Source organism: Stenella coeruleoalba, assembly GCF_951394435.1.
Source record: "Stenella coeruleoalba genome assembly, chromosome: 20".
Lineage (NCBI taxonomy): Eukaryota > Metazoa > Chordata > Mammalia > Artiodactyla > Delphinidae > Stenella > Stenella coeruleoalba.
This window is the reverse complement of record NC_137166.1, coordinates 37,554,774-37,575,161: the sequence shown is the minus strand read 5'-3', so window position 1 is coordinate 37,575,161 and position 20,388 is coordinate 37,554,774. Positions and strand designations below refer to the sequence as shown.

Sequence of the window (20,388 nt, the reverse complement as noted above, 5' to 3'; positions counted from 1 at the left end):
TAGGTTTAAGCAGAATCCGCCCTCTTCCCCTTCCTCCCTCCCCTCACTCTGAGGCCTCCAGGAAAGACAGGACTAGTCCTGGGTCACACATGACTCAGGGAGTTGAACTGGACTACTGTTTCTCTGCCCCCCTGTCCTGGGCATAGTTTTGTATACTATCTCTGTACCTTCTTTGACCAGGTGTCTATTTAGAGCTTTCCCTATTTTTAATGGGGTTGTGTTGTAGTTCTTTGTATATTTTGAGACAAATTCTCTATTAGATAGGTTTGCAGTTTTTTCCCCCAGTGTGTGTTGTCTTTCGATTTTCTGAATGAGGTTTTTCAGACAGTAGAAACCTTTAATTTTATAAAGTCCACAGAATCTCTTGTTTTTCTTTCTGGACTCCTTTTTTGTGTTGTGTGTTAAAACCACAATGCTTGTGATGGCCATGACCAAGCCCAAGCTCATATCAATTTTCTTTTATGTTTTCTCCTATGATTTTGAATAGTTTTGCATTTCAAACTTGTCTCTGAATCATTTTGAGTGAATTTGGTGTAAGTTATATAGCTCGTGTCTACATTCATCTTATTCCATATGGTTTCCAATTCATTGTTCCCTAACTACTTTGGAGAAGCTATGGGATATTGTCTTCATTTGTTTGATTTCCACTATTTAATGGGTTCAGCAGTTCTGCCAGCAGGGTCTCTGTCTCCAGTGACCCGTGAGGGAGGGGCGGCCTGCAATTCCCGCTCCGACCACAGGGTGGCGCTGATCCCGCCTCTCTGACCCACAACGCATGCGCGTTCCCCGTGGACCCCGCTCTGAGCGCAGCTGAGGGGAGTTGTGTCTCCTCAGGCACCGCCGGGTTGTGGCTGCTGACGGGCGCTCGGTCTCCTCAAGGACTCGCTGTGGTTTTGGCTTCAGGACAACGTGGGGCTGCGTCCACGCTGGCGGGAGCTGGGTTTCCTGAGGACGCAGGCGACGCCGGAGGAACAGGTGAGGAGACAGTGAGGAACAGTGGGGAGAAGCTTCCTGGGGGCGACTGACGGCTGCGGGGGTCCGTCTTCATGCGACCCAGGAAGGCCTTGGTGTGCAAAGCTGGGTGTTTGGTCAGGCTGGTGTGCGGTGGAGCCGCGTGGGTTATGGGGTGTGCAGTCTTCCCTGCGCCGTTTACCGTGGGGCTGCCCTTCCACTTGGTGTGTCCTTGGCCCCCTTGTCATAACTTAATGCCCGCCCCCCCCCCCCACCGTGCAGGATGTGTTCTGGGCTCTCCGTCCCGTCGCTCTGGTCTGTGCGCCTGTTTTGAGCCAGTTCCGCACTGTTTTGGGGACTGTAGCTTCGGGATGAAGTGTGAAGTCAGGGAGGGAGATGCCTGCGGCCCGTTCTCCTTTCTCAGGGTCGCCTTGGCTCTTCGGGGTCCTTTGTGGCTCCACACACATCTTAGGAGGATTTGCTCCATTTCTGTGAAAAACACCATTGGAATTTCAGGACAGCCTGCCTTCCCTGTGTGCACCGCTTTGGGTAGAATGGACATTTTAGCGACAGTACTTCTTGCATTCCATGAGCACGGGGAGTCTTTCCACCGACTTGTGTCTTCTTCAATGTCTTCATGAGTGTCTTAAAGTTTTCAGGTCTTTCACATGCTCGGTTAAATTTATTCCTTGGTATTTTTTTGTTTTTGATGCAGTTGTAAATAGGATTTTTTTTCTCTTTCTGATGGTTCATTATTAGTGTTTAGAAATGCAGTTGAGCTGTGTGTACTGATTTTGTGTCTTTACTGAATTCATTTATTATTTCTAACAGTTTTTTTTTGGTGGAATGATGTGGAAAATTGAACTTCCAAAATCCCACTTTTTCGACCACATCCAAGTCATCCACAGCAGGGAGGAAAGGGAAGTCCTTTATATTGGGAAGTCCTAGGACCCTTGCGGGGCTCCCCACCTGCTCACCCTTGGTCGGTGTCCTCAGGCCATCTGTGCAGACAGGTGAGGATCCCCTCCAGAGGCTCCCAAACGCTTCACCCCTACATCCTCCCCGGGGTCGGCCCGTGTCCTGTCGGGATGTTCCACCCTCAGGAAGCCCCCAAGTACATGGCAAGGGCAGGCATCAGGCCTGCTGCGTGCATTGCTGTGCGTCCTGCTGTATACACGGGCATGACACTGCCCAGGGTGCAGGAAATGTAGCCTTACCTCGGGACGTGGGGAGAGGGGCTGCCCACAGGGTGGACGTCAGCTCTCGTCTCATCAGGAAAAGGCAGCCGGGTTCTCGCTCCTTGGACCCTTTCTCACCCGGTCAGATCATGACCCGGCATTGTTCCCACCCCTGTTGTCCCTCCATTGTCCTCGCTCTTGTGAGCAGAGCAGGACAGTGTGGTCTGTGGTTACAGGCTGAGACACACAGACACTGGCTGACCTGCGTGCACCCACCGGACCCCACGGAACGGGCACTGCACCAGGGCCTGTGTGGTGTGGGTTCTTCTGCCCACAGAGAGGCCGGGCCTCTGTCCTGGCTCCAGAGGTCACCTTGAGTCTGACCGGAGTGTCCGTGCTCCTACAATGTTGTGTTAATTTCTACTGTGCAGCAAAGTGATTCATATATACAAACATACATATATACATATTTTTCATATTCTTTTCCATTATGATTAATTACAGGGTATTGAATACAGTTCCCTGTGCTGTACAGTAAGACCTTGTTTATCCATCCTATATATAATAATTTGCATCTACTAATCCCAAACTCCCAATCCATCCCTCTCCCCTGTCTTCCCCTTGAGAACCACAAGTCTGTTTTCTATACTTGTGTTTTTTTGTTCTGTAGATAGGTTCATTTGTGTCTCATTTTATAATCCACATATAAGTGATATCACATGGTATGTGTTGTTCTCTGTCTGACTTACTTCACTTTGTATGAGAATCTTTAGGTCCATCCATGTAGCTGCAGATGGCATTATTTCATTCTGTTTTATGGCTGAGTAATATTCCACTGTATATATGTACCACATCTTCTATATCCATTCATCTGTTGAGGGACATTCAGGTTGCTTCCGTGTCTTGGCTATTGTGAAGAGTGCTGCTGTGAATGCTGGGGTGCACGTACCTTTTCGAATTATAGTTTTGTCTGGATGTGTGCCCAGGAGTGAGATTGCTGGTTCATATGGTAATTCTATTTTTAGTTTTTGAGGAACCTCCATACTGTTTTCCATAGCGGCTGCATCAATTTACATTCCCGCCAGTAGTGTAGGAGGGTTCCCTTTTCTCCACACCCCTTCCAGCATTTATTTCTAGACATTTTAATGATGACCATTCTGACCACTATGGGGTGATAACTCACTGTAGTTTTGATTTGCATTCTCTCATAATTAGCGATGTGGAGCATCTTTTCACGTGCCTCTTGGCCATCTGTATGTCCTTGGAGAAATGTCTATTTAGACCTTCTAAAATTCTGCCTATTTTTTGATTTTTTTTCTCTTTTGAGTTGTATGAGCTGTTTGTATATTTTAGAATTAAGCCCTTGTTGGTCACGTCATTTGCAGGTATTTTCTCCCAAAGAATGAGCACAGGTTCTGGAACAAATGGATACCCACATGCAGAAGAGTAAAGTTGGACCCTTACCTCCCCCCACCTCATATACAAAATCAACCGAAGGCCTAGATGCAAGAACCAAAATTAGAAAACTCCTAGAAGAAAACATGAGAGTAAATCTTCATGACCTTGGATTTGGTCATGATTTCTTAGATCTACCAAAAGCACAAGCAACAAAAGACAAAACAGATGAATTGGACTTCCTCAAGATGAAAAACAGTTGTGTATAAAAGGAGCAAGGAATAAGATAATCCACCATCCAAAATGGCCCAAGATGTTTGCAAACCATGTATCTGATAAAGGACTGTAGCCCAGCAGCCAAGCCCCCGGTGGTGCAGTGGAGTGTCTGTGCGGCCCCTCCCGTCCTCGGTGATCAGGGGGTTTCAGGCCCCACAGCACCCGAGGGGTGGACACGGGTCATCCTCAGCACCCTCAGGGAGTGAGTGCTGGATGGTTTTGAGCCCAGATGCACTCCCATTACTGCCCTCAAAGGCTGAAGGCTTCAGCATGCCTCCAGAAGGACACAGAGTATTTGCAAGTCTTTGAGAACCAAGAGAACAGTCTTCACTTTTCTGAAAGGGCATCTTATTATTTCACAGCATGACCATTTTCAATCTGGCTCTCAGGGGTGCCCTCCCACCTCCCTGATTTCTCTGAGAGTGGCCATGGGGGGTTGGCTGTCCCCAGTCCCCACACCAGGTGACAAGGCCAGTGGGGCCAGACCCTGGTGGTCCTTAGCTTCGCTGGAGACTAACCCAGACTCTCAGCCTGCGATTGAACGTGGACGCCCCTGCTTCTCCCCGTCACCAATTCTCATCTCCTCCTCTGTCTGTCTTTCTCTTGCTTTTCAGTCTCAGGTTTACCTGACGGCCACCACTCACAGCTCCCGAAGAGCCCAGAGATTTCTCCTGGAAGGAAAGGTTCTGGAAAATCAGAGGGATAAATAAAGGATGCGGCTGATTCCCGCCTTGTGCTGACGCCCAAGAGGGTGAGGAGAGTGAGTGTTTTCTCATTAGAATTTTAAATCCTCCAAGTAATAGATCATTGGGGGGGGGCATCCAGTGTTCTCCTGCTCGTTCTAAGAATGTCATTCCTGGATTTTAATGTGGTAAATAATTTATATTATAAAAATGCAGAGGGGGCGATATCCATTCAAAAATGTTAGAGGTAACTCCAAGGGATTTACAACGAACAAGGACACAGAACCCTGTGTCCAGACACTGGCTGTGAGGCTCCTACCCTGAGCCGCAGTCCCCTGGAAGGTGGAGTGGCCATGACTCTCCTCCCGCAGGTGAGCCTACACAGGCACATCCCACGTGGGACCACTGTATCGCAGAATCTTAGAGTGGCCGATGGCAGGCAGCTGGCTAGAGATGCGGACAAGAGAAAACCGCCCAGCAGCCTGGGACAACCCTGGGGTGAGGCCTTAGGAAGGGCCAGTGTCAGAGCCTCAGAGATAACTTGGAGAGAGTTCAGGCTGTTAAGGACATCGTCAGAGATGCACTTAGGGACATATTCAGGACCTTACTTAGGGACAGGATCAGGGCATTATTTAGTGACAGCTTCGACTATAAGGGCGTAAGTTAGGGACAGTGTCAGTGCTTCACTTAGAGATAACGTGAGAGCCTTAGTTAGACACAGTTCAGGCTGTTACTTAGGGAGAACTTCAGGGCCTTAGAACCAGCATTATGGCCATAATTAGAACCAGTGTCAGGACGTTAGTTAGGGCCCAAACTAGGGTGTTAGTTAGGGAGTCAGGTCATTAGTTACAGACAGTGTCAGGGTTTTAGGTAGGGACAGCGGCGAGTCCTTAGTTAAGAAGAGTGTCGGGGCCTCACTTAGGGGCAGCGTCAGGATGTTAGTTAGGGAGAGTCAGGACATTAGAATTTCAGATTCTGAGGTAGAGACAGCCTCAGGGCCTCACCTAGGGACAGCGTCAGGGCTTACTATGGGACAGTTTCAGGACCTTGATAAGACATCGGTCATGATATTAGCTCAGGATAATGTCAGGACATTAGATATTGATGGCAGCAAGGCCTTATTTAGACACAGAGTCAGGGCCTGCGTTAGGATCAGCATCTGGACCTCTGTTAGGTACCGTGTCGGGGCCTGAGTTAGGAATAGTGTTAGGGCTTTAGTGAGGGACAGTTCTGGGCCAGATTTAGGATGAGCATCTAGGCCTCAATTAAGGACAGTGTTATGGCCTTGGGCCTAAATTCAATGTCTGTGTTAGGCACAGATGAAGGGCTTCATTTAGCATAAGAGGCAGGACATTTGCTGGGGCTAGTTTTAGACTAAAGTTTATGGATCGTGTCAGGAAATGACCTAGGGATAGTGTCAGAACCTTAGTCACTGACAGTATCAGGGCCTTATTTAGAACCACTATCATGGCTGCCAGTAGGGACAGCTCCAGTGCCTGACTTAGGGAGAGCCACAGGGCCTGATTTAGGCCTAGCGTCAGGCCCTTAGCTGGGGACAGTGTCAGGGCATGATGTAGGAGGTGCATCAGGGCCTTTGTTGGGTCTGCAATAGAGTCTTAGTTAACGACATGATCAGGGTCTGAGGTAGTCACAGCTTCAAGGCCTCAGGTCGGCACAGCTTCAGGGCCTGAGTTAGGTACAGCCTCAGTCCTTCACTTAGCGACAGAGACAGGGCTTTCTTAGGGAGAGTGTCAGGCCCTTGGTTAGAAATGGGTCAGGATATTGGCTCAGGATATTGTTCGGATTTTAGTTATGGCCGGCAGCAGGTCCTATATTAGGGACATATTCCCGTCTTAGAGACAGTGTGAGGGCCCGAGTTAGGACTAGTCTGGGCCTTAGTTAAGGAGAGCATTAGGGCTTCTGTGAGGACAAGAGGCGGGAAATTAGCTCGGGACACAGTCAGCTTCCAGGTCAGGGATAGGGTCAGGAAATGAGCTAGGGATAGCGTGAAGACCTTAGTGATTGAGAGCATCAGTGCCTTTGTTAGGACCAGTGTCAGGGCCTTAATCAGGACCAGTGTCAGGGCTTGATGTAGGGATAACGTCAGAGCCTAACTAAGGTACGGCAACAGGGCCTAAGTGAGGCCTATCTTTAGGGCCTGAGTGAGGGACGGTGTCAGGGCATAACGTAGGAGTAGTATAACGTCCTCTGTAGGATCAGCATTAGGGTCTTAGTAAAAGACATTTTTAGGGCCTCTGTTAGGGACATTCTCAGGGCCTCCCTTCGGGACAGCGTCAGGGCTTACTTTGGGACAGTTTTAGGATCTTGGTAAAACATGGGTCAGGATTTTAGGAGGAGCGTCAGAGCCTTCGTTAAGTACAGTGTCAGGGCCTAAGTTAGGTGTTGTGTCAGTGCCTGAGTTAGAACGAGCCTCCACGCCTCTGTTAGAGAGAGGTTCATAGCCTCGGGACTAATTTCAGTGCCTTAGTTTGGGACAGCATCTGGGATTTAGTTAGCGCAAGAGGCTCGACATTAGTGAAAGGCAAGTTTAGGTTAAGGTCTAGGGATAGTGTCAGGACATGACCTAGGATTAGTGCCAAGACTTCAGTTACTTAGTGCATCAGGGTCTAATTTAGGACCATTGTCAGGCCTTCAGGTAGGGACAGCGTCAGAGCCGGACTTGGGAAGGGTGACAGGGATTGAGTGAGGCTTAGGGTCAGGGCCTTAGCTAGGTACAGTATTAGGGCATGACTTAGGAGCAGCATAAGGGCCTAGGTAGGATCGGCCTCAGGTGCTTTGCTAAAGCCATTATCAGGACCTCTGTTAGGGACAGCCTCAGGGTCTCTCTTAGGGACAGCGTCAGGCTTATTTAGGGACAGTTTCAGGTCCTCGTTAAGAGATGGGTCATGAAATGAGCTCAGGATAGTGTCAGGACATTAGATATTGATGGCAGCAGGTCCTTAGTTAGAGACAGTGTCAGGGCCTGCATTAGGACTAGTATCTGGGCCTTTGTTAGGTACCGTGTCAGGGCCTGAGTTAGGAATAGTGTTAGGGTTTTATTGAGTGTCAGTTCTGGGCCCGATTTAGGACAAGCATCTAGGCCTTAGTGACAGTGTCACGGCATTGGGCCTATATTCAGGGTCTGTGTTAGACACAGAGTAAGGGCTTCAATTAGCATAAGAGGCAGGACATTTGCTAGGGCTAGGTTTAGGGTAAAGTTCATGGATCGTGTCAGGAAATGACCTAGGGATAGTGTCTAGACCTTAGTCACTGAGTTTATCAGGACCTTATTTAGAACCAGTGTCATTGATGCAGGCAGGGACAGCGTCACTGCTTGACTTAGGGAAAGCAACGGGGATTTCTTAGGGAGAGTGTCAGGACCTTGTTTAGAAATGGGTCAGGATATTAGCTCAGGATTGTGTCGTATTTTAGTTATTGCCGGTAGCAGGACCTGTATTAGTGAAGATTCCGGGCCTTAGTTAGCGACAGTGTCAGGACCTTAGTTAGGACTAGTCTGGGTCTTAATTAGGGAGAGCATTAGGTCATCAGTGAGGATAAGAGGCAGGAAATTAGCTCGGGACAGAGTCAGTTTCCAGGCCAGGGGTAGTGTCAGGAAATGAGCTAGGGATAGCGTGAAGACGTTAGTTATTGAGAGCATCAGGGTCCTAGTTAGGACCAGTGTCAGGGCTTTAATCAGGACCAGTGTCAGGTCTTTAATCAAGACCAGTGTCAGGCCGTGATGTAGGGACAACGTCAGAGCCTAACTGAAGTACAGCAACAGGGCCTATGTGAAGCCTATCTTTAGGGCCTGAGTCAGGGACAGTGTCAGGGCATGACTTAGGAGCAGCATAAGGGCCTCTGTAGGAGCAGCATTAGGGTCTTTGTTAAAAACACGCTCAGGGCCTCTTTTAGGGACAGTGTAAGGGCTTCCTTTGGGACAGTTTCAGGACCTTAGTAAGACATGGGTGAGGATATTAGCTCAGGATAGTGTCAGGACTTTAGTTATTGATGGCAGCAGGGCCTTCGTTAGACACAGTGTCAGGGCCTGATTTAGGATTAGCATCAGAGCCTTTTGTTAGGTACAGTGTCAGGGAATGAGTTAGGAGTAGTCTCAGGGCTTTGCTTAGGGAGAGTGTCAGGGTCTGAGTTAGGTGTAGTGTCAGCGCCTTATTTAGACTAGAGACTCCAGGACCCTCCCTGATTTCCAAAGGGCAGATTCGAACAGTTGCTAATCAGGGAAGGGAGGGGATGCAGAGAAAAGTGAGGAAGCGTCAAGAAACAATAGTGCTGCCTTGGGGCTGGATCCTGATTTTGCCTCAAGAGATACAGGTAAGCGTATCTTTGGGCTCTTTAGCAACCTAAAACCCCCACAAAATAGAAGATTTTAGTCTTCTTTATTTCAGAGAAGCTCATCAAGAGACCATCTGAGGCCAGATTAAAGGGAGTTAAGTCCCTGTACACACACTAAACCTCAGGAGGAGCTGCATCCTTAAACCATTGGTGTAAAACTCCTCACCAGATCCTCCTGCATTGGGACGCACGGTTTTTGAGGGCACGAGTTTTCTGTGTCCCCCTTTGGCTGCCAAAGCAGTAAAGCTATTCTTTTCTACTTCCTCCAAACCACTCTCTCTCAGATTCGATTTGGCACTGGTGCACAGTGGTCGAGTTTTCAACATCAAATTTAGTACCCAATGTGGGGCTGACTTGGGGTTGGCCCCTGTGGGTTCCCTGACTCAATCGGGTACTGAGATTTTCTCCACGCCAGCCTCTTTCGAGAGAGTGTAGGGTTGGAGAATTCCTTTAGAGGGCAGACCACCTGGGACCCTTGCCTGGGAAGGCTGTGCCCCAGTCATCCCAGTAGTTAGAACTCTGGGGCAGGAATAGATGGTGGAAGAGGGAACACCCTACCAGCTGCCGAGGCCATCTTTGCCTTGAGGACGTTCCTCTCTTCCTCCTGCCTGGGCTGCCCCGAATGTCTTACTCCAAGGGATTATTTTGGGGAACCAGAAAAATAGCATTTGGGAGGTTGCAGCACCTCAGCCAGCGTGTGGTAACTCCCCTGGCATGCAGTCTGAGGTCCTTTTAACCCTGTACATTTGGGGTAACCTTGGTTCCCATTTGGGTGACTTTTCATTCCAGGAAATCTCATTTGGAAGGTGCACCACTTGGACAGAGGTCACAGGCTAAGTTGAGAGTTGGAAGATGATTTGAGTCTTGTGCTGTTTGGTTTTTGGTTTCTGTTTGGTTTCTGGTTCCTTTGGTTTGAGGCTTCCGTTGGTGTTTAGGATTTTGTTTTGTTTTTAGTCCGTGTGTGAGTGTTCTATGGTTCAAGCATAAGAAGTGCTTCTTCTTCAGTTCCATGTGATAGCCAATGGGCAAAATCCTGGCAGACTGGTCAACCTATAGTTGTAAACCTAAGACTAAGAAAAGAATGCAATTCTATTGTAATTTTGTCTGGCCAATGTATGGATACATTCTTGAAAAATGAGGAATGGTGGTCTTTGAGTGGGAGCCTAAATGACTATACCATCCTTCAGCTAAGAGTTATTTTGTCACAGGAAGAGAAAGACAAAAGGAGTTCCATATGTTCAAGCATTTATTAAGCTACATAATAAAGAAAGTGAGCAGCTAGGTAACAGCCTGATGGTACAAAGAGAAAAGAAAGTCACTTTGTAGTAGAGCTAGTTGTGTCTGAATGCAGAAAAAAATAAGGGGCAACATAAGATGGATACAGAAGGTAATTTGTGAAAAGGGAACACTGAGGAAAGAGTTGTGCATGACCAGGATTTTCTAAGATGGATTTTGTTGGAAGTGGGTTAGGGCAAGCCTGGATTTGGATTCTCCCTCCAAAGTTTCCTTGGAATGCTGCTTTTGATTGTGAACAGCTTGTGAGTTCCTTTGCCTGTCTGTCATCTGTATTTTTGTTTGAAATCTCTTTACTTTGGTTCAGTGAATAAGTGTTGTTTGGCCAAGTCTAACAGTACTTTTGATCTCCAGCTAACTTTGAGCTGCTTTCGAAGGTCCTTGAGCCATCTCAGAGAGAAATGTTTGATTAGTATGTTAAATTACATGGAATTCCTAAAAAGCTAGTATGTCCTGGTAAAATTTTATCGGTCATAATTCTAGTTATTTTTAAATGTTGTATGTAACAGCATTAATGGTTTCTTTTGTCATTTACATTGTGGTCAAATGTTTAACCATGACCTTTTAAGTCTTTATGTGATTTATAGATAGTTACTGTTGTGCTCTAACACTTTGCAAAAGTGCTCCATCTTCAAGAAGATCTATGTGAAGGACCTTTTGGCAAGCACAGGTCTCTGATAAATTTCATATCATAATGCCAAACTGGGTAAGAAATGAAAAATCTTAATGGAGAATCGTATGGCTTCATAAAAAGTTAACAGAAGGATTGGTTATTGAGTGAACTGGTGAATATGGTTATAATGTTTTTGGGTTTTTTTGTTACTGGCTTTGATCTGTGTTTTCCAGACACAGGGAAGTCCTTCCCCTCAAGCTACTTAGGACTTGGAGCAATTGGATAAATGACACCTCTGTATGGAAGTGTGTATTTATGAAAGTTACTGTGTTGGCTTCATTTTGCCCTGATATTTAAGAGGAAAGGAAAATTACCTAGTGAATTTATGAGAATGTAACTACTCATGATGTATCACTGTTTGCTTTAGGTCTACTGCTAAAAGCACATGTGCAATGCTTGTGTGACAATTGGGTATGAATAATAAAATGTATGACCTATATAAAGCGTTTTCTCATTAACATTCCTCTGAGCATGTTCACGATACCTGATCAGTATTCCCCCAATGTGGATTAACTAGGCAAATATAAAGGAGGCCTATCACTGAGGGACATGATCTACACCTGGGCCAAACAGCTGACTCATTCTGGCACTGAGGGATTGACATTTTGATCATCAGTGCTTTCTATTGAAAGACTTGTAATCAAAAGGGAAAAAAATTCTTCACATATTGAGGTGTGAGGAAGTCACTCTGGCTTATACATGGTTTAACTTAAATTTTACTGACCAAATTGGCCTGTTTTGTGGTCTTTTGGATACGAATTGTACATCTGCTTTGGCATTGAGGAGGGGAATGCATTTTACTGTCAAAAAGGAGTAACTGTGGTTCAGACATACAAGATAAACCTAAGTGTCCATTGTAGAGGTGATTTAGATGCATTCATGTATTTTTTGTTTTCTTTTTTCTTTTTTTTTCTAAATCTTTATTGGAGTATAATTGCTTTACAGTGGTGTGTTAGTTTCTGCTTTATAACAAAGTGAATCAGTTATACATATACATATGTTCCCATATCTCTTCCCTCTTGCGTCTCCCTCCCTCCCACCCTCCCTATCCCACCCCTCTATGTGGTCACAAAGCACTGAGCTGATCTCCTTGTGTATATCTTTTTGAATTCGTGGTTTTGTTTCCTTCAGAAAGATACCCCCAAGTGTAATTCCTGCATCATATGGTAGTTCTATTTTTAATTTTTTGAGGAACCTCTGTACTGCTTTCCATAGTGGCTGCACCAATGAACATTCCCAAGAGAATGCGTGAAGGTTCTCCTCATCCTCGCCAAGGCTTGTTATTTGTTGTCTTTTGGACGATAGCCAAGTTTTTAGGTGTGAGGTGATAATCTCATTGTTCTTTTGATGTGCATTTCCCTGATGATAAGTGATATTGGTCATAGTTTCATATGTCTCTCGGCCATCTGTACGTACTCTTTGGAAAAATGTTCGGTCTCAAGTTTTAATTGGGTTTTTGGTTTTTGGAGGTTCAGTTGTGTGAGTTCTTCATCTATTTTGGATATGAACCCCTTTTCAGACAGATTGTTTGCAACTATTTTCTCACATTCGGTAGGCTGCCTCTTCATTTTGTGGATGGTTTCCTTTGACATTGAAAAACCTTTAAAGTTAGATGGAGTCCCATTGGTTTATTCTGCTTTTGTTCCTCTTGCTTCGGGAGACAGATCCAGAAAATATTGCTAAGATGGATGTCAAAGACCAGACTGCTTATGTTTTCTTCGAGGAGCTTTATGGCTTCAGGTTTTACATTGAAGTATTTGATTCATTTTGAGGTTGCTTGTGTCGGTGGTATAAGAAAGGATTCCAGTTTGATTCTTGTGCATGTGGTTGTCCAGTTTCCCCACCACCGTTCATTGAAGAGGCTATCTTTTCCCCATTGTGTAGTCTCACCTCCGTTGTCATAGATGAATTGACCATATATGCCTATGTTTATTTTGGGGCTCTCAATTCTGTTCCATGGATCTATGTGTATTTCTTTTGTTCCTGTACCATACTGTCTTGATTATTCTAGATATGTAGTATAGTTTGAAACAGGGAGTGTGATATGTCCAAGTTTGTGCTTCTTTCTTAAGATCGTATTGACTATTCAGGTTCTTTTCTGTTTCCTTACACATATCAGAATACTTTGGTCTAGTTCTCATAAAATTCCATTGGTATTTTGATAAGAATGGCATCAAATCTCTAGATTGCTCTGGGGTGTGGAATCATTTTAACAATATGAATTCTTCCAATCCATGAACACATTATATCTGTCCATTTGTCTGTGTCATCTCCAATTTCTTTCATCAGTGTCTTCCAGTTTTCTGAGTACAGGTCTTTTACCTCCTGGGTTAGATGTATTCCTAGGTATTTCATTTTTGTTAATACCATTGTCAATGGGTTTGTTTTCTTAATTTCTCATTCTGAAAGTTTGTTGCCAGTGGATAGAGATGCAACTGATTTCTATAGGTGAAATTTGTGTCCTGCAACTTAACTGAATTCTCCAATGAATTCTATTTGTTTTTGGGGGCCATCTTAAGGATTTTCTAAATAAAACATCATGTCGGAACTTCCCCAGTGGTCCAGTGGTTAAGGGTCCCCGCTCCCAATGCAGGGGGCCTGGGTTCGATCTCTGGTCAGGGAACTAGATCCCACATGCATGCCACAACTAAGAGTTCGCATGCCACAACTAAGGAGCCTGCCTGCCGCCATTAAGGAGCTCACCTGCCACAACTAAGACCCAGCGCAACCAGAATAAATAAATGAATAAATAAATAAATAAATGAAATATAAAACATCATCTCATCTACAAACAGTGACAGTTTTACTTTTTCCTCTGCCATTGGATTCCTTTTATTTCTTTTTCTCATGTGATTACTATGTCTAGGACTTCCTAGACCATGTTGAATGAAAGTGGTGAGAGTGGTCGGGGTTAGAGTTAGGTTTAAGCAGAATCCGCCCTCTTTCCCTTCCTCCCTCCCCATCACTCTGAGGCTTCCAGGAAAGACAGGACTAGTCCTGGGTCACACATGACTCAGGGAGTTGAACTGGACCACTGTTTCTCTGTTCCCCTGTCCTGGGCATAGTTTTGTATACTATCTCTGTACCTTCTTTGACCAGGTGTCTATTTAGAGCTTTCCCTATTTTTAATGGGGTTGTGTTGTAGTTCTTTGTATATTTTGAGACAAATTCTTTATTAGATATGTTTGCAGTTTTTTTCCCCCAGTGTGTGTTGTCTTTCGATTTTCTGAATGAGGTTTATCACACAGTAGAAACCTTTAATTTTATAAAGTCCACAGAAGCCCTTGTTTTTCTTTCTGGACTGTTTTTTTGTGTTGTGTGTTAAAACCACAAATCTTGTGATGGGCATGACCAAGCCCAAGCTCATATCAATTTTCTTTTATGTTTTCTCCTATAATTTTGAATAGTTTTGCATTTCAAACTTGTCTGATTCATTTTGAGTGAATTTGGTGTAAGTTGTAAAGCTTGTGTCTACATTCATTTTATTCCATCTGGTTTCCAATTCATTGTTCATTAACTACTTTAGAGAAGCTATGGGATATTGTCTTCATTTGTTTGAATTTCCACCATTTAATGAGTTCAGCAGTTCTGCCAGCAGGGTCTCTGTCTCCAGTGACCCGTGAGGGAAGGGCGGCCTGCACTTTCCGCACCGACCACAGGGTGGCGCTGATCCCGCCTCTCTGACCCACAGCGCATGCGCGTTCCCTGCGGACCCCGCTCTGAGCGCCGCTGAGGGGAGTTGTGTCTCCTCAGGCACCGCCGGGTTGTGGCTGCTGACGGGCGCTCGGTCTCCTCAAGGACTCGCTGTGGTTTCGGCTTCAGGACAACGTGGGGCTGCGTTCACGCTGGCGGGAGCTGGGTTTCCTGAGGACGCAGGCGACGCCGGAGGAACAGGTGAGGAGACAGTGAGGAACAGTGGGGAGAAACTTCCTGGGAGCGACTGACGGCTGCCGGGGTCCGTCCTCATGCGACCCAGGAAGGCCTTGGTGTGCAAAGCTGGGTGTTTGGTCAGGCTGGTGTGCGGTGGAGCCGCGTGGGTTATGGGGTGTGCAGTCTTCCCCGCGCCGTTTACCGTGGGGCTGCCCTTCCACTTGGTGTGTCCCTGGCCCCCTTGTCGTAACTTAACGGCCCCCTCCTCCCCCACCGTGCTGGGTGGGTTTTGGGCTCTCCGTCCTGTCCCTCTAGTCTGTGCGCCTGTTTTGAGCCAGTTCCACACTGTTTTGGGGACTGTAGCTTCGGGATGAAGTGTGAAGTCAGGGAGGGAGATGCCTGCGGCCCGTTCTCCTTTCTCAGGGTCGCCTTGGCTCTTCGGGGTCCTTTGTGGCTCCACACACATCTTAGGAGGATTTGCTCCATTTCTGTGAAAAACACCATTGGAATTTCAGGACGGCCTGCCTTCCCTGTGTGCACCGCTTTGGGTAGAATGGACATTTTAGCAACAGTACTTCTTGCATTCCATGAGCACGGGGAGTCTTTCCACCGACTTGTGTCTTCTTCAATGTCTTCATGAGTGTCTTAAAGTTTTCAGGTCTTTCACATCCTCGGTTAAATTTATTCCTTGGTATTTTGTTCTTTTTGATGCGGTTGTAAATAGGGTTTTTTTTCTCTTTCTGATGGTTCATTATTAGTGTTTAGAGATGCAGTTGAGTTGTGTGTACTGATTTTGCGTCTTTACTGAATTCATTTATTATTTCTAACAGGTTTTTTTGGTGGAATGGTGTGGATAATTGAACTTCCAAAATCCCACTGTTTCTGCCACATCCAGGTCATCCACAACAGGGAAGAAAGGGAAGTCCTTTATATTGGGAAGTCCTAATAATTCTTTCCACAGTGCCTCTAAACGACATGTGGACTTGGGGTGGACTGGATCTGGGTAAGGCTTGGCCTCTGTATGGAAGTTTGATGTTTCCTCTGCCTTTCTGGCATGGTTTTGACATGGTGTTTTGAAAAGTACTTGACTTTCCATTATTTTCAAATGTACAGACAGCTTTACATACAGAAAAGCAAGTCTTGTATCTTGATTAAATATATTCCTAAATATTAATGTTGACATTATTTAAAATGGAGTTGTTTTCGTAAGTTCTTTTTTAGATTGTTTATTGCTAGTATATATGTATAAGATAGATTTTTGTGAATTGATTTTTTTTCTATAACTTTGCTGAATTACTGATTAGTCAAATAATTTTTGTTGTTATAGGAAGTTTTATATTTAAGATGGTGTGATCTGTATTCTGTGAATAGACACAGTTTTAATTTTTCCATTCACATATGGATGCCTTTGGTTTCTTCCCTCAAAACTCTGGGTAGAACTTCCAGTACACTATTATCAGCGGTGGAGGCCAGCTTCCTGGCCTTGTTCCTGATTTCAGGAGTGAATCTTTCAGTTTTTAACATTGAGCATGGTGTTTGCTGTGGCTTTGTATACTACTCTTTTTCATATTGAACAAACTTCCTTTTATTCCTACTTTCTTGAGTGCTTGTATTATGAAATAGCACCGGATTTTGATTATAGCTTTTCCTGCAGTAATTGATAGGATCATGTGCTTTGACTTCACTTCTTTATAGTTCTTCAGTACATTGCTTAGGTTTAATATGTTGAACAACCTGACATTTCCAGTGTAGAGATACTTGCTTATGGCATCATCCATTTAATGTTCTGTTGGCTCCATGTTGTTCTAATTTTGTGGAGGATTCTTGCGTTCATATTTCTAAGGTATACTGGTGTACTTTTCTTTCTCATGATGTATTTGTGTGACTTGATTAGATGTGGCTTGGTGTTGGTGCTTTGAAGGGTCAGCATTAGGGCTGGGACTGGGTTATGGTTGCCCTAAGTGACCCTGACGTTGCAGCCCAGGCCGCCCGCCTCTGACCACCGCGTCCCCTCGCCAGCTCCAGCCCGGCCCTCTAGAGACTCTCCCCGTCCTTGGAGGGCAGGGCTGACCGCCCCTCAGCCTCCCTCCCCCCTCTGCCCGTCTGTCCGTCCTCCCTGATTCAGGACACCCCGTCCTCCATGAGGCTCCTGGATTCCTGCCTGGGGGACCCACACACCCCCACGAGCTGTGTCGACCACGAGGATTGTCACCTCAAGAGGCCCCGGAAGATGGACTCCCCGGGACCTCAGTATGGGACTTTGTGTGCAGATAGGCCACCACAGAGCTGCCCGGGGTGAGCTGAGGTCACTGACCAGTGTGCGGGCGTCCTCATGGGGGGCATTTGCACCCAGACACACGGGAGAGAAGGCGATGTCATGGCAGAGACGGAGACGGGGCTGGGAGTGGCCTGGGACTGACTGACCCCAGAAGCCGTGGAGGAGTGGGCCCCCAGCACCTTGACCTTGGGCTCCAGGCCTGAGAGGAAGCGTCCCCTGTCCCAACCCTACCCCCCATCTGGTGTTCTGTGCCGGGGCCACAGGAATCCCACACCCGGCCTGCGGGGCGTGGCGCTGTGCTTGCTGACACCCAGGACCGTCACTGGCCTCCCCCCCTCTGGGCATGACCCCCTCTCCTCCTCGGTGAGAGACCCAGGGCCCAGGACCCCCGTCCCACACTTCCCCATCACAGCAACCTCCCCCACTCCCCCAGCCACCCCTGGGGCATCTCAGGCCCCAGAAAGGAGCCGCAGCAGCGTGGTGACTTGGCGAGTGGTCACAGGCCACCGCACCCACCCCGAGACCTGAGTGTGGCCATCTGAGGAGGGACCCACAAGCCCCCCGACCCAGGCGCCCCGTTTCACAGGGCAGGTCCTCTTGCCGAGTCTCTGGAGGGGAGTGTCGAGCAGGGGTGACTGAGGTCTGTGAACATGTGGGCCAGAGAGGTCCTCCCCAGGAGCCCAGGCACAGTGAGCCCGGGGTGTGTGCATCCCTCCCCTCCTGTACCCCACGGAGTGAGGATAAAGCCCCAGTGACCCCCAAGAAGAGACAAGACACCCAGAGGACTAGACCATCCACAGACCGGGGACTGAGTGTCCAACTCATTTCCCTGGAGAGAACAGTGTGTTCACCGGGACTGCAGCCAGGCCCATGTGCCCACAGACACCCAGCTTTAGTGAACCAGCCACACAGCAAACCCCCTTCCAGGGTCCCCTGTGTTACTAGACGCAGCCTTCAGGTCAGGGGGCCGGCCCAAGCGAGGGTGCACGTGCTCCAGCGCTGGACACGCACAGCCCGTCCCCCTGCCCATCTCCCGGCCCCCTCCTGCACCCTGTGACCTCAACCCCTCAGGAACCCTCCTCTCCAGGCTCCGAGCACCTGCATTTCCCACCTCCGCCCCATCACTCTCCACTTCAGTGTGCCCGTTTCCCCGCCAGGTGAAGTGGACGGCAAACGTCCCACACTGGTGTTTTCAGCAGCGGAGACGGGGCTTCCTTTTTCTTGCCAGCTGGGGTCTGGCCGGACATCAGGGTCTGGCCCTGCAGGGAGCAGCCCTGATCCCGCCCTGAGTATAACAGCTTCAGGGAATTCTGGGAGCAAGAAAAAAGAAGGCGCGGAGGGGGTCCCCTACCCTGCAGTTGGGGTCAGAAGTCGGTGGGGAGGATCTTGGGGCCCTGGAATCTGAAGGGCCCCCCCTACCAGGGGAGGGTTAGGAGACCCTGGGTGGCAGTTAAGCTGAGTCCAAGGCCCTCCTGCGTAAGAGGCTTCCTAGCCCCGGGGATCCTGAAGAGGCCGGCTTCCTCCTCCCCTCCACCTGCAGGCCTGGTCCCTGCTCTTGAGAGATTCCCTAGGGTGGGGTCCTGGTGCTGGAGGTGCCCCAATGCTGTGACCTCCTGAGTCTCCAGTGAGGATAATGGGAGTGGGGGAAGACCTGTTCACAGAAAGGGAACTTCTGCCGGAACAGAGCCTGGGTCTGCTGCCCCCGACCCCAGGTGCACTGGGGCAGGAATGTGAGAGCTAGAATTTGGCTAGAATGCAACTGTGAGACCCTGAGGGGTGAGGATTGGCTGACCTGGGCAGCCTGACCCTGCCGGCCAGCCCTCCCCAGGTGTGCCTGCGTTGAGGTCAATATAAACACCGCTCCAGGCAGCAAGAGCCCCTGCAGCTGGGCCTGACGCCATATTCTCTGCCCCGTCAGCAGTCTCGGAGCTGGGCTGCTGGGAGGGAGTGAGGGGCCACGGCTCTGTTGGTGGCCCAGTGTGAGTGGGGCTCTGCTGGACTTTCTGCAGGAGTTGCCGGGCTGCCACCTCCTAAAGGAGAGGATGTGTCACCCATACCTTCTGCTGGAATTTCTCCCCGGGCAGAGGTGAGGAAGGAAAAACCCAGGGGGGGCCGGGACAGGAGGGGTACCTCAGGCAGGGAAATGGAAAGCTTCCAGAAGAGCGCCCGGGGCCAGGACCATCCTGGCTGGCCTGCAGGCACCAACTCGGCCTGCGTGCTGTGGCTGGTGTGACTCCAAGCCCTTTCCGCTAGGCTTTCAAGTCCTTGCACACATTCAGGTGATTTGCCTGGGAAGGGTGGGAACAGTTCAGCAACAGCTGGCCTGGGGCTCAGCTCACGTTTACTCACAGATGCCTTGGCACCGTCCCCCAGCCTTGCAATGAGGACACTCCTTGCGGGGGAGCTGCTGGCTGCATGGGAGACGATTCCCCACCTCTGACCAACTTCAGAATTGTTTACCACTGGAGCAAGTGCCCTGATAGGGTTTTCATCTGTATAACTAGTGGGTTCTTGATTAGCAACGTGAAGGGTGACATCAGAAGTCATGAATCAGGATGGAAATACTTATCCCCAACAGGTACAGGCGTAAAAACCAGGGGAGGCCGTGTGCAGCCGGCACCCTTAGGGATGGGCTTCTGACTGACCCCTCAACATTCTGGTGTCCAGCCACTGTTTTAGTATTTCTGAGGCCCAATGCTGACCCTAAGGGTTCTGTAACCCAGCCTCTGTGGACCTTTAATGAGGCCTGCACTCCAGGATCCTACAGAGCAGGGTCTGTGTGACCATTCTGTGGCTTCTGTAACAAATGACCACAAGCTGGGTGGTTCAAAACAACAGGAATTCATCCTCCCCCAGTCCTGGAGACCAGACATCTGAGATCAAGGTGTTGCAGGACAGAAGTCTCTCCAAAGGCTCCAGGATAGGGTTCTTCCTGCCTTTTCCAGCTTTTGGGGGCTCCAGGCATTCCCAGGCTTGCAGCTGCATCCCTCCCGTCTCTGCCTCTGTCTTCACGTGGCTTCTCCTCTGTGTCTCTCCTCTTTTGTCTCTCATAAGGACTTTCTCAATTGGATTGAGGGCCACCCTAACACAAGATGACCTCACTTCGAGATCCTTAACTACATATAGAAAGACCCTTTTCCCAGATATGGTCCTGTTCACGTGTTCTGGGGGGGGGGCACATCTTTCGGGGCCAGCATTCAACCCATTGCCTGTGTATAAAATAACCCTCATTTTTGGAGATTGCCAAGGTCCTGTATAGACTGGCACAGACAGCAGCCATGTGGGTGGGGTCTGGGCAGAGTGAGGACCCTGGAATCACCTGGAAAGGATGAAGTCCTGGCTGCATTAGGTGAGCTCTTCTACCACGGGGCACGTGGAAACAGCCACTCCACTCTGTCCGTGGAAAGGGACCCAGTGCCGAGTCCAGAATTGGTTATATTG

The 20,388-nt window shown here is 48.2% G+C and overlaps 1 long non-coding RNA gene across 4 annotated transcripts in view; it reads left to right on the top strand.

Annotated features, from left to right (window-relative positions):
• The first annotated feature begins 547 nt into the window (after positions 1-547).
• The window catches only part of LOC307178970, a 101,193-nt gene continuing 81,352 nt past the window's right edge, over positions 548-20,388 (top strand). For all 4 annotated transcript variants that reach the window (XR_013825312.1, XR_013825313.1, XR_013825314.1 and 1 more), the window contains exons 1-2: positions 548-975; positions 4,415-4,560. This is a non-coding gene — a long non-coding RNA (uncharacterized lncRNA). The remainder of the gene's footprint in view (positions 976-4,414; positions 4,561-20,388) is intronic.